The 9,114-nt window shown below is 42.9% G+C and overlaps 1 pseudogene; it reads right to left on the reverse strand.

Moving 5' to 3' along the window:
- Window positions 1-9,114, reverse strand: part of LOC102996965 (ferritin light chain-like) — a 14,265-nt pseudogene that overhangs the window by 993 nt on the left and 4,158 nt on the right.

Below are 9,114 nucleotides of genomic sequence, written 5' to 3' on the forward strand. Positions count from 1 at the left end.
GGGCCCAGCCGCTCCGCGGCATGTGGGATCTTCCCGGACCGGGGCACGAACCCGTGTCCCCTGCATCGGCAGGCGGACGCGCAACCACTGCGCCACCAGGGAAGCCCCTGTGTGTTGTTTTTTATCAAGAATTCCATCTGTTCTTGATTCGTAGCACATACTTTTGTTTGTTGATTTTAAATACACTTATTTTTAAATCCTTTCCAAATTGTTCTATTATTTCGACTTTTATATGACTCCTCTTAGATGTTGGCTTCCTTTTGCGGGTGTTGGGTTTCATTGTGGCCTTTGTAGGTTTTTTTTGAACGCTCATCGTCATGGAGGCTTTTTTTCTCTCCCGTTCACTGTCCCTGGAAAGTGGTTTTACGATGGGCTTCAGCCCAACGTCTTGAGGACCAAAGTCAGTGGCTCAGGGCTTTTGCTCTGTGGGCGCAACACGCTTCCAAAGCAGGACCTCACACAAAATGCATACCTGGTGGCTGACTGTGCAATCTCTCTGCTTTCCTGCTCTGTCAGGGGCAGTTTGTTTCCAGTGGATAGGTGGGACTTGTTCACCTTCAGATATAGCCGGGGGACCATGAGCAGTGTCCCCACTGGGAATGGGGGTGTGTGGGTGTTCCTTACTCCTTGGTTGGATTTGAAATTCCAGACTTGTGGTCAAAAGGTACCAACTTACACTTATAAGATAAGTAAGTACCAGGGAGGTAATGTACAACATCATGACCGTAGTGAACACTGCTGTGTGGTATATTTGAATGTTGATAAGAGAGTAGCTTCTAAAAGTTCTCATGACAAGGAAAAACACATTTTTCTTCTTTTTTTTGTATCTATATGAGCTGATGGTTGTTAACTTATTGTAATCATTTCACAATTATGTAGGTCAAGCCATTATGCTGTACACCTTAAACTTATACAGTGCTGTATGTTAATTATATCTCAATAGAACTGAAAAATGAAAATTAAAAAATAGAACAAAATAAAGCAAAAAAAGAAATTCCAGACTTTACTATCTGGGTCAGGTTCTTCCCGGACTCTATGGGCCCACATGTTAAACTTGTCCTTACTGCTGTGGGTTTCCACTTCCCTTCCGGTCCACGATTTAAAAAATCATGTCCCTGAGTATTTTTTGAAACACTGTATCATTTTTACATTTTTGAAACCGAGTGAGGGCAGTTTAGCATACATTCACCCTGAGTCAACACAGTTTTTAACCACAATGTAGTTTAAAGCCTTGCTGCTCAAAGTGCCTTCTGTGGAGTGTGTTTTTAAATTAAATTTAATTTATTTTCACTATTTTATTTATTTTATTTTTATAAAATTTTAAAGGTTACTTTCCATTTACAGTTATTCCAGAATATTGGCTATATTCCCCGTGTTGTACAATACATCCTTTAGCCCATTTTACACCCAATAGTTTGTACCTCTCACTCCCCCACCCTATATTGCCCCTCCCCCCTGCCCCACTGGTAACCACTAGTTTGTTCTCTATATCTATGAGTCTGCTTCTTTTATGTTATATTCACTAGTTTGTTGTATTTTTTAGAGTCTGTGGAGTGTATTTTATTTTTCTGTTTTTGTAAAATTGAAGTGTAGTTCAATTACAAATTTGTGTTAATTACTGCTGTACAGCAAAGTGATTCAGTTATACATATATACATTATTTTTCATATTCTTTTCCATTATAGTTTATCACAGGATATTGAATATAGTTCTCTGTGCTATGCAGGAGGACCTTGTTGTTTATCCATTCTATATATACCAGTTTGCATCTGCTAATCCCAAATCCCCAGTCCAACCCTTTCCCACCCACCTCCCCCTTGGCCACCACCAGTCTATTCTCTATGTCAGTGATTCTGTTTCATAGGTAGGTTCATTTGTATCATATTTTAGATTCCACATATAAGTGATATTATATGATATTTGTCTTTCTCTGTCTGACTTCACTTAGTATGATAGTCTCTAGGTCCATCCATGTTGCTGCAAATGGCATTATTTCTTTCTTTTTTTTTTTTTTGCAGGACGCGGGCCTCTCACCACTGTGGCCTCTCCCATTGTGGAGCGCAGGCTCCACATTGTGGACGCGCAGGCTCAGCGGCCATGGCTCACGGGCCCAGCCGCTCCGCGGCATGTGGGATCCTCCCGGACCGGGGCACGAACCCGTGTCCCCTGCATCAGCAGGCGGACTCTCAACCACTGCGCCACCAGGGAAGCCCCTATTTCTTTCTTTTTTATGGCTGGGTAGTATTCCATTGTATATGTGCACCACCTCTTCTTTATCCATTCATCTGTCAGTGGACATTTAGGTTGTTTCCATGTCTTGGCTGTTGCGAATAGTGATGCTGTGAACATAGGGGTGTATGTATCTTTTTGAATTATAGTTTTGTCTGGATATATGTGCAGGAGTGGGATTGCTGGGTGATATTGTAGTTCTATTTTTAGTTTTCTGAGGAAACTCCACACTGTTTTCCACAGTGGCTGTACCAACTTACATTCCCACCAACAGTGTAGAGGCTTCTCTTTTCTGTGGAGTGTATTTTAAGTGCAGAATCTCAGGCCCACCTGAGACCTGCTGAATCAGAAATGGCTCTTTAACAAAATGCCCGGATGAGTCGTACACACATTCAAGTTCGAGGAGCGCTCCTCTAAAGGTCAGTTAGTTTCTGTATAACCAACCTGGACAAAATGAGACCCTTAGAAGCTTTTATTTCCCTAAATTTCACCTCTTTCTTCCTGTCCCGCCAATTCCATGTTCATATATCTTGAATTTTCGTTACAGTTTGCTGTTAAGGGACATAATTTTTATAAGCAATAATAGCTTAAATTGAGCACATATTTTACTGATTTCTTTGCTCTCCATTGCTTCTTGTATCCCATCACTTTTTTTTTTTTTTTGGGCGGCACCATGCATCTTGCGGGATATTAGTTCCCTGATCAGGGATTGAACCCGGGCACTCGGCAGTGAAAGCACAGAGTCCTAACCACTGGACGGCCAGGGAATTCCCCCATCACTTCTTTTCGTTTCATTTTTCTCCTTGGTGAAGTTCTTTTGGAGCTTCTGGTATGATAGCATTTTTGAGTCCTTGTAATCTGAAAATGGCCTTTATTTTGCCTTCATTCTTTGACAAAATGAATAGATATGGAATTCAAGGTTCAAAGATATTTTCCCTCCGCACTTTGCGGGTATTACTCTATTGTCTTCTTGCGTCCATAAAGAAAAGAAAAACAGAGAAGAAACATTTTTATCATAAAAAATGATTTTACAGAAAAGTAGAGGGAACAGTGTAGTGAACTCCCATGTGTTTATCACTTGACTTCAGCGATTAACAATATTTTTGCATCTGTTTTGCTGACAGGAAATCTCACGCCAACCGCATTCTCATTTATTTCAGATCTTTTTGTTCTGGTAGCTTTTAGGGAACTCTTCATCCTTCTAGTTCTGAAAATTTGCTACTGTGTCTAGATGTGCTTTTTATCATTATTACTGATTAGCACTCAGAGGTCTGTCTCAATCTGACTTGTGTTTGGGTTCAATCCTGGGAATTTCTTGACTTATCTTTTGGATGTTGCTTCGATTATCTCCTTTTGGAAATAACTTTTAGAGAACTCTTGTTACTACTGAATCTTTCTTCCATCTGTCTTTACAATCCTCTTCATTCTTTTCATCCCTTTATCTCTTTGTGCTGTGTTCTGGGAAAATTTCTCAGTGTAACTTACCTTTCAGCTTCCTAATTTATCCTTCAGCTGTGTGCAGGCAGCTCTTCACTGGTATAATCAACAGCTACATTTTTTGGTGCGTCAGCTTTTAATATTTTAGGGTTACCATGCTTGGTTGTGGAATTCTGTCCTGTAGGAAAATTCTCCTGGGTGCATCCTGAGTGGAGATGGTTTTCCAGTGGTCCTAATTTGCAGAGGGGCTGGCCACACAGGAGCATGGTGGCTGTAGTGACCCTGGCCTTCCAGTGGTGAGGGCCACCATCCTTCTTAGGTGAGGAGGGTCTTAGTTGTAACTGACAGAATCCAATAGCTACTTTAAACAGAAAAGGGCTTTGATTTCTACTTTTTGTTGGGAACTGAAATAAATTATTAAAGGGCACTAATATACTCTATACCTTGATTAATTTTTACATAGGTATACACTTGTGTAATCACCACCCAGATCAAAATATAGTTTATCCCCAGCCTTCCAGAAGTTCTTTGTGTCTCTTTCCAGTCAGTATTCATACCGTCCTCCCACCAGAGGTAGCCATTTCCTCTGTTTCCATTACCACTGATTAGTTTTTCCTGTTTTTGAATATTACAGAAATGGAATTATACCATGTGTACACGTCTGACCTCCTTTGCTGAGCATAATGCCTATGAAATTCATATTCATATGTTGTATATATAAGTTGTTAGTCCTTTTATGTTGCACTGTAGCATTCTATTGAATGAAAAGATCACAATTTATATATCCATCCTCCTATTGCTAGACATTTGGTTTTTTTCCCGTTTCTGATTCTGCTGAATAAAGCTTCTATGAACATTCTCTTGTGTCTTTGGTGAACATATGCATTTATTTCCTTTGGGTTACAAACCCAAGAAAGAGATTGTTGGGTCATAGACTGGGCATACATTTAGCTTTAGTCAATGCAAGCAATTTTTTTCAGAGTTGGTTGTGCCAGTTTACATGCCCATCGGCGACGTATGAGAGTTCCAGTTCCCCCACAACCTTCCCAGTACCTGGCATTGTGAGTCTTTTTCTTTTTAGCCATCCTGGTGGGTGTGCTGTGGTGTCTCATTGTGCTTCTAATTTGCATTTCTCTGGTGAGTAAGGATGTTGAGCACTGTGACAGATTAGATTTTCCAAAGTTTCCACAACAACTCCCATCGCATGTGATCTTACAATGGCACCGTGACACTTTTCCCATCAGAGGCAGAGTCCGTGTACTCTCCTCTTGAATCCTGTGACTATGGTGGAAGTGGTAACATGTAACTTCTGAGGGTAGTTCATAAAAGGCATTACAGGTGTACCTCTTTTTATTGCACTTTGTTTTATTGTGCTTTGGAAAACATTTTTTGTTTTAACAAATTGAAGGTTTGTGGCAACTCCGTATGGTCAGATGATGGTTAGCATTTTTTATCAATAAAGTATTTTTTAAAATTAATTACTTTATTGGCTGCGTTGGGTCTTCGTTGCTGCGCGCAGGCTTTCTCTAGTTGCGGCGAGCGGGGGCTACTCTTCGTTGCAGCGCGCGGGCTTCTCATTGTGGTGGCTTCTCTTGTTGTGCAGCACGGGCTTTTAAGCGCACGGGCTTCAGTAGTTGTGGCACGTGGGCTCAGTAGTTGTGGCACGCGGGCTCAGTAGTTGTGGCTCGCGGGCTCTAGAGCACAGGCTCAGTAGTTGTGGCACATGGGCTTAGTTGCTCTGTGGCATGTGGGATCTTCCCGGACCAGGTCTCAAACCCGTGTCCCCTGCATTGGCAGGCGGACTCTTAACCACTGCTCTATCAGGGAAGCCCTAAAGTATTTTTAAATTAAGGTATGCACGTTGTTTTTTTAAGACATAATGCTATTGCACACTTAATAGACTACACTATAGTGTAAACATAACTTTTATATGCCCTGGGAAATCAAAAAAATTGTGTGACTCGCTTTATTGTGATCTTTGCTTTATTGTGGTGGTTTGGAACGGAACCCCCAGTATCTCTAGGTGTGCCTGTGCCCGGTTCTTTTGGGACACCCTCTTGGAGCCCTGAGCTTCCACGTAAGCAGTTCAACTAACCTGAGGTCACCATGTTGTGAAGAAGCCCAAACTAGTCCATACAGAGAGACCATATGGAGAGGTCCTGAGACTACATGAGAAAGATCCCCAGCCAGCCCCCAGCTCTAACCACCATTTGGCTGCAACCGCATGAGACACCCCAAGCCAGAACCTCCCAGTCAAGATATTCTCCAATATTGGATTGTTGTTCTCAACTGGGGGAGGTTTTGCCCCCAAGGGACATTTGGCAATGTCTGGAGACATTATTTTTGGTTGTCACAACTAGGGGCGGGGGCTGTTCCTGGCATCTAGTGGGTAGAGACCAGATGTTGCTAAACATCCTACAGGACACAGGACAGGCCCCCTCCCAAAGAATTATCTGGCCCAAATGTCAACTGTGCTGAGGTTGAGAAACCCTACTTTAAGCCACGGAATCCACTAAGTTTTAAGATATTTTGTTCTACTGCAAAAGTCCTGGAACAAGCACACAAGCAGAAAGGGAATTTATTAAAGGAAGTTAGATAGTTCACAGATCTCTGAGAGGGCCAGAGAGATGGCTTAAAGGCTATTCAGCCATCAGTAATGATCAAACAACACCACCAGGTGAAGACCCCTGGACATGGACCCAGAGTTCGCATCCGTGATGCTCAGGACCGGATACCAGGACCTCTGAATGCTGGAAGCCAGTGCCACCCTCACCAGAAAGTGGATTCCATGTTTCCTGCTTCTTCACGTTGCTCACTTTTGAATCAAAGTCTTACTTTGGTATGTCTGATGGAAGAACCCTAGGTCACGTGTAAATCTGTCTGCAAGAGAAGCTGACAAGGCAGGTTTTCTGGCTTCTACAATGGAGGCAGGATCAACCCAGGAAAGGTGTTCCAGAGATGCTGGGAAGCCACAACCTTGACAAAATTCCCTGATAATTTGTTGTTTTAAGCTTGTTGTAAACATGATTGATGATGGCTGTAGAATAGCACATGATGACTCTACCGTAACTTACGATTCTTTTGTTAACACATTTGGACTATTTCTAGTTTTTTGGTTAACTTTAAATAATGCTGTGATATTATCAGACATTTGGGCTGGAAATTTTACTTTAGAGATTTCTTTTAATCCCAAAGAAATAACTTTAAAAACCCCAGTTTATTGTACAAAGGTACTTACAACTTTATTATTTATAACTACTGAAAACTGGAAATGGCTCAAGCATCTAAAACCATGGAACAATGGATTAATTTGTGATATGATAACAAACTTCTATGATTTCCTGGGATGGTATTAATTCCAAATATTAGGCCACGTTGTCGCCATCTGTTTGTTTATGCTCGGTCAGACCCTGTGTCCAGTTGACTTTGAAAAATGTAGTCGCCGTGACTATGTAATTTTGTTATAATGGAATTTTACAATAAAAATAATGACTTTATGTTCTATTGGACTAATACATAGAAAGTGGGTACAAAATGTTTTATGGAAAAACCAAAATATAAGCGTCTCGATATATTCATTACAGCCATGTAAAATTAGTGTTTGCATAATGTGAAGGGTCATAAGAAGGTTGCCTTTTGTTTTGGGTTTGTAAAGTTAAGTACAGAAAAATAAAAGGAAATTCCCCAGTGTTTGTATTAATCTCTCAGCAGCTGAAGGGCTTGCCCAATAGGTGGCAGTACTGGATAAGAGCAGATAGAAACTTTTCCAGGCTGCCTTTAAGCAGCGTTTCTCAAACTTCCGTTGGCATGAGAATGACCTGGTTAAGACACAGCTTGCTGGGCTCTTCCCTCAGAGGCTCTGATGTAGTAGGTCTCCGACGTGGCCTAAGAATTTTATTTCTAACAATTTCCCAGGTGAAACTGATGCTGCCGGTTGAGAAACGCTGCCTTCACGTGGAGCTCTTTGGAGTGTGGAACAGTTAGAACGGACTTCTTCCCTCTTTCCTCATAGCAGTCCCCTGGCTCACCTCACTGCCATGGTCACCCCATGTCAACAGAGGAGTAGGGCGGCCACTCAGAGGTGGGGGGGGGCCCTGCTTGACCCTCTACATCCCATCTTCCATTTGAAGGGAGCAAATGGGCAAGGTGGAAGGAGGGCTCTTCGTCTCTTGCTTTCTGGAGGCACCGACAGACCTCACACTGGGGTCCAACACCGGCCAACGCAGCAAATTACTGGTAGCCTCAGTTGCTACCCGGTGAACAGGATGGGGTACCTCCTGTCCTGCAGCAGGCATCTCGGGATCTTCTGCACCCTCCTCTTCCCCAACTTCTGTGAACACTAATCTTACCGAGAACCTAAGCTTTGGGTTAGCTCATTGCAGGCTTTGTGTGTCCTGTGCTCTAACCACCGAATAAAGAACTTGTCCCCCAACTCAGAAGCAAAATTCAGCACTGTGTTTTTGAAGAACTCCTCAAACTTTCAACCTCTCCTCCCCCTAGTTTCACTCTCTCAGCTGAGCTTGACCTTGCTTCCTACTTCACTAAGAACATGGAAAGAATTAGAACTTCCACGAGTTCCCAGCACCATAGCTACCCAACCCCCTGCATCTGGCCCCATTTACTCTGCTTCCTCTTCGGTAAGATAGATGACTGTTGATGCTCCAGGCCAACAGCAGTCCCTCCACCTGTGCGCTAGATTCCATTCCCTCTCAAGGTCATGGCTGCTGCCGTCCTCCTCTCTCTGCTGCATCACCAATTTATCCCTATTTACGGGACCGTTCTCACCAGCATACACAGGTACTGTTATTTCTTCTGTATGAAATAATAGAGTTGCTTCTGTTCACTGTCTCCAATTTCTCTGCTACTTTGCTCCCATGAGCCCACCCAGTCAGGTTTTGTCCCCATCTCTCTACCAAAACTGCCCTAGTCACAAATGACCCCCCACTCGGCTGAGTCCAATGGTCACTTCTCAGTCCTCGGCAGCAGCACTTGATAAGATGGTCACTTTCTCGAAACACTTTCTTCCTTGGCTCCCACAATACCCCACTCACCCCTTTGTCTTCTTTTTTTCTTTCACACAACTTTTTATTTTATTTTATTTTATTTATTTACTTTTAAAAATTTATTTTATTTATTTATTTTTGGCTGTGTTGGGTCTCCGTTGCTGCGCAGGCTCTCTCTAGCTGCAGCGAGCAGGCGCTACTCTTCGTTGCGGTGCACGCGTTTCTCGTTGTGGTGGCTTCTCTTGTTGCGGAGCACGGGCTCCAGGCGCGCGGTCTTCAGTATTCGCGGAGCACGGGCTTAGTTGCTCCATGGCATGTGGGATCTTTCCGGACCAGGGCTCGAACCCATGTCTCCTGCATTGGCAGGCGGATTCTTGACCACTGCGCCACCAGGGAAGTCCCCAAACAACTTTTCTTTTTTTTTTTTTTTTTTTTTTCCCGTACG

Source organism: Physeter macrocephalus, chromosome 21 (genome assembly GCF_002837175.3).
Source record: "Physeter macrocephalus isolate SW-GA chromosome 21, ASM283717v5, whole genome shotgun sequence".
Taxonomy (NCBI): Eukaryota; Metazoa; Chordata; class Mammalia; order Artiodactyla; family Physeteridae; genus Physeter; species Physeter macrocephalus.